Consider the following 6,000-nt stretch of genomic DNA (forward strand, 5'->3'; position numbering starts at 1 on the left):
GTTAGCTGCCTGATTTCTCTCGTGAAACACAAAGAACCTGGCACCCCCTGTGAGGATGATGAACTTAGTATAAATCTATATGGGACTTGTAACCTGAAACAAAACATAAAGACTTGAAGTCTTTAACTTGCACATCATTCTTTTTGCAGCTGTCTGACCCTGAGTATAGCACCAGACACCAGTGAGTCACTAGTAGTGAGTTGACTATATTCAGTAGTGAGTCACTACTGACATCTAGTGTTAGAAAGGGTAACTGGGGGGTGAAATAGAATTTCCCTCTAATAGCAAGAGTGTTTTACATTATATTAAAATGATGTTAATCAGAAAAAATAAGGATGGGGAACTGGAAATAAAGACAATCTAAATATAATCGAAACAATTTGTAAACCATTCACCAGAGGAGGGAAGTAACGATGTACATATAGTTTGTTACTGCACTTAAGTAGATTTTTCAGGTATCTGTACTTGAGTATTTATTTTTTAACTCCCTACATTTGAAGACACATTTCTGTAATTTCTACTCCTTACACTGTCAAAACTGCCTTGTGACTTTTTCAATCTCTGCGAATGACAACACAATGACAAGACATGAAATAGAGAGAGGTAGAGTCAACTGTGGTGAGAAGGTGTTCAGTGAGTGTACAGCTACTGAACTTGCGACATGGAGGAAGAATGTGAACCAGGGAGCATTGCAGACGATAATGCACCAGGTTCTGACAAGCAAGACATTAATATTTAAGAGAGCTATTTGATGCTGTCTGCGTCAAGATTGATTCATTGTGAATGGGTTGGGCCTTAAACCCACAAGCTATAGGACCTATGATCAGTTTCTGTTAAGTTATCATAAAAAGGTATTATGTATCACTCATGGTATTTTTTTATTTTTTTTTATTTTAAAGTCTGTACTTTCTTATGTTTTCTTAAGTAAAGGAGTTGAATCAGTTCTTCTACTTTTACTGAGTTGTTTGTTGACACGGGTATGGGAGTACTTTTGCTTCCTCTGACATTCACTCTCCCATACCAAAATAGAGAAAATCAGTGTTTCCTGTGCTCACAGAGACACAGAGGTGCTGCCGCTTCATTTAGTACGTCGGTGTCACTCAGGTCAATCTGAACAATCGGGTTTTAAACTGATGGTGGCAGCTGAGACCTGCTTTCTTTCGCCTCTAATCTGGCTCTGACTCAATCCTCATGCAACATAGACCCTAACAAACAACACCAACAATGTATTTGGACACATTACACATAACATGTTTTACTTGGTTTTATTTGTTGTTGGAATGTTGGGAAGGGCAGCCTGTGGCCAAGTGGAAAGGGAACTTGGCTTGTAACCGGAAAGTCGCCAGTTCAAGTCCCCACCAGGTTGAAGGGCTAGGGTACCCCTGAGCAAGGTACCCAACCCCCATTGCTCCCTGGGCGCTACTCAGTGTGGCAGCCCACTGCTCCTAATTCTAGGATGGGTCAAAATGCAGAGAATAATTTCCCTAAAGGGATTAATAAAGTATCTAAAAAAAAACCTAGGTGAGAAATGATGACTTCCCATCACAGTTGGCACAGTATTTTGGCTGTGGACGTTTTGAAGGTCACACCTCCATGATGCCATGGTGCAGACACTGAGCCAGGGCAGGGGAAGTTTCCTGGTGGCACAGCACAAAGTATGGTTTTAAAACGTTTAGGTTTGCAGATGAAGAGAATAAAAGAGTAAGTGACTCAGATAATAGGATTATGTCATTTAGAGTTGGTTTATTGGATATCACCCACAGACCATACAAAATATGACCGATATTGAATGAAAACCAAACCGATCTGAGACATGAACATGCAGTACATCACTGTATTAGGGCAGGAAACCACTTTTATTTGACATTTACTTTGTTTTTCTTTATAGTTTCTTCCATGTGCTGACATGGAGTGGGGCTGCAGCCAGCCACAAAATTCAGACATCCTAGATTTAAGATGGAAAACACAATAAAACAGATATCAAAATAAATCGACTTTCTTTTTCACCGCTTGTACACAGCCTGTGACAGCAACAGGAAATGGAAATATGCAACTACTGTGTGTACTAACAATAATGTGGCAACCTGGCCACAACTATGGCTCACTTACAGTGACAGCACCCATATTCAGGATATTTGGATGACAGGGTGGAGTTGGGGAACGAGGTGATTTGCTGTCGGTCACATGCAGCAGCCTCACCCAAAAGCATCCCCTGCTTTATGATCTTGATTTGACTGGACCATTAATCTACTAAAGTATCTTGTGCTGTATTTCAAAAAACCTGAAACTAGTGACGGCCAATGCGATATAGTTTTTTTTATAAAAGGTTCATCAATGGTTTCTCTGGATCTCGGTGGCTCCTTGTGTTTTCTCGTGGCACTGTTTTGGCCCAGCGTTCTGAGTGAGACCCTGCTCAACTCTCCCTAGACCTATTTAATAGGAAACATCTGCACTCTGTGTGTGTGTGCGTGTGCACACTCACCGTGCTCTTGGTGTTGCAATAAAAGACGCAACTCTAAAATTAGACCCTGTAGACTGATATTAGCTCATTTCCCACGTATGGAACCAAGCGCACACACACACTCACACACACACACACACACACGCACACACACACACACACGTACACAAATTGAAGGTTATGTTGTGAGTCACTTGTGTTTTTTATGTTTGCCTGAGTCAGATATCAGCCCTCCTTCTTCATCAGTGACATCACAGGCTACTAATGTACGAATGTTCCTGTAACATTTGGTGATATGATTTTTCATCAGTTTGCAACGTACAAGTGCCCATGATGTTATAGGACAGTTCAGAATTCTGTAGTGCGTACAGGTCAGTGTCTTAAAAGTAACACAAAACTTATTGCAAGGTAATGCAAAATTGTCCAGCCCCAAAAACAATCTCACCATGACCTTTTATGGGCTCTGTAATAAACAGACAAATAATATAAAATAAAATAATTTTATTTATTAATAAAGAAACCTAGATTGCCTGACACTGACTATGTGCAAGTTCTTCATGCAACCACACTGCAAAGAAGTTGGAACTACCCATTAAATATCACCATAGACAGAAGTATGTGGACACCATTCTCCAACACTGGTCCTATCCCAATAAAGACGTGACACCGCCCCCCAGTGGTCGAAGGAGCCTTGACCGTTGTCTGTTTCATAAGTAAACATTTTTATAGCCAAATACATTCAATAACTTCCATGTCAACTAACCCACAGACTCCAGCACAATGTCAGATTGTATTTCTCCTGCTGTGCTTCAGCAGGGCGAGTAGGTCATGTTCTGACGGGGAGGTTGTCTTTCTTTAATCTCCAACTCAGCTAAAGAACTTAAGTGGTTCGAGTAGTCGTCAAGTTGACGGTTAGATCGCACCTCCTGCTGCGTTGGCGCTACTACGTGTCTGCACGGTCGGAAAACAAACAAACTGTTTCCCAAAATACCAAATTGTTCCCTCTCTCCACTTTTTTTATATTCTTTTCTCATCCTCTCTCTTTTTCTGTCCATATTAAGTCAGACTGGTCACTAAATGCCACCAGACGAGCCATTTATAGAGTGAGAGAGAGAGGAAGAGAGTGAGAGAGAGAGGGGTGGAGGTCATTTGGTGTCGTGGGAACAAAACTACAACCCTCCAACCACATCTCTCTCTCTCATACACACACACATAATCTTTACACTATGCTAAGCTAACCAGCCGCTGAATAAACGTGTGAACTAGTCGTTTAACAGCTTGAGATAATAACTACAGGAAGTTCTCCCTTCATTCATGACAGTGGAGACAGAGCGAGAGAGAGAGAGAGAGAGAGGTTGACTGTGAATCAGACATTTTTTAGCCTGAGAAATATTAAACGACTCAGATGGAAAATAGTTGTGTGTGTTTGTCTGCAGTCGTCTGACCTTTCTGACCTTTCTGACCACAGAGAGAAACACACATACGTGGTAATGTCACACACACACATATGCGCGCCACACTCATTACAGACCCCAGCTTTGCATTAATGCTGATCGATTATTGGATCTCCTTTAGTTTGAGGTGTAAGTGGCAGTAGTGGCATGTAGTAGTCAATTCCTTTATTTTACTGTCATAGTATTTCAGATTAATCAGAGCCATATGTATAACAGGGATATAAGAACCATCATCATCATCATCAAGTGATGAATATATGACTGAGGGCCACACGGTTGGTGTAGTGGTTATAGCGCTCTTTGCAGCAAGAAGACCCAAGTTTGTGATCCGGTTGTAAAAACTGGTTTTTGGACTGGTTTTCCACAGTCCAAAAACAAGCAATATGGGGATTAAGCAAACTGGACACTCTAAATTGATTTTGAGTGCAAGAGTGAATGGTCGTTTGGCCATGTGATGGACAGCTGACCTGTCCAAGGTGTGACCCCACCTATCACTTTTTTTTTTCTTCCTACTGTTGCCCAGTGTTTGCTCACTGTGTGAACTGTTGGGCTTCTTCTCTTCTCTTCCTTTCCTTTCCTTTCCTTACCAAGAAAGACGACTTGTAACATTAGTGCTTGACAAATAGAGTTTTATAGGCCACTCCCACTTGACACATGTGCTGGTAATCACAACAATTAGCCTCCACCTGTTGGGAGGGACCAATCAATCAATCAAGAGTTATTTGACAGACCCATAGAAACAGAACATACCAGAACAGAAAGGATTTCAAACAAGGTTTTTCTGTTTCAAGAGCAAACTACTGTACCACTGCTGCACACACTTCACATGAAATTGGATTGTTTTCTCCACTCAGGTCCATATTGATGAATCTCTACTGTGAAAATGACTTTACACAGTTTTCTGTCAAACATGTCTTTCCTTTCTTCAAAAGGTTCTTCAGAGTTTATGATGCCACATACACACCTCATGGACAAAATGACTCGCTGATGCCTTGCTGTGCAGTGTGCACTGTTACGTCTCGTCCACCAGAGCGGCGACAGTGACCGTGTGAGAGAAGCCATCTGTGAGTCAGTGTGAGGTGACGTTTAGATGCCCACCTAAGTCGAACCATCACACGCCACCGCCTTGTTAGTGCGGAATTATGACACAGCTCTGTGATCATCACAACATTACACACACATACATACACACAGACACACACAGACACACACACACACATATGCTGTAATCTGCTCTGACATGATTACAAGCCACAAGGGGAATTTTTTTTTAAACCAGTCTAACCTTCTGAGCCAATCACTTTGCAGCTCACCTGTCTGCTAGGGTGACACACGGCCCTGTAATTACAGTCTCTGTGGTAACCAGGGTAACCAAGTCAGTCAGTACGTTTACATGCACAGTTAAATCGAGCTAAGGCCGTAGTCGGACTGAGTCAGGCAATGCGAGTATACACGCGAAGGATTAATTACCTCTGTAGGTGGCGCTGTATCGCTCTGACCTTGACCTTTACATCACAGAGAAAACAAGCGGTGAATGGCAAGACGGATCGTGCTGTGGTTCTGAATGTTCTGTATATCGTGAAAAGTCCAAAAGTGGGTCGTCTCCATAGCTTTTGATTTCACTGACGCCATCGTGTTGTTTGTTCCTTTCAGTCCACAGTACTACTACTTCCAAAATGTTAGTGCACATGCAGATCGTGAAGTCTGATTCCAGTGAGACTAAGTGTATACATGTAGGAGTAATCGGGAACCTTATAACCCAGGTATGTTATGTTAGTCTGACCAAGCTCAATTTTAGTGGGATTCATAGGTTTACATGACATTAAGAAAACAGAATTACTACGACTAAAACTTAAAAGAATAAATCACACTGTTGTCATGAGTAATGTAGTGTTTGTGTTTGAGACGTATGAGCAGCCAGTCACTGTCTCACAACTTCACTGTCATCAAATAGACTTAGAAACATTGGTCTGAAAACCTTTTCTAGCATAAACACTGACCTTGTCAGGACCAGTAGTCCATGGAGACCAAAAACCTGGTCCTAATGAGCTTTCTTTTGGCTGTTCAAATGAATGGAAGTCAACA

Source organism: Solea senegalensis, linkage group LG8 (assembly GCF_019176455.1).
Source record: "Solea senegalensis isolate Sse05_10M linkage group LG8, IFAPA_SoseM_1, whole genome shotgun sequence".
NCBI lineage: Eukaryota > Metazoa > Chordata > Actinopteri > Pleuronectiformes > Soleidae > Solea > Solea senegalensis.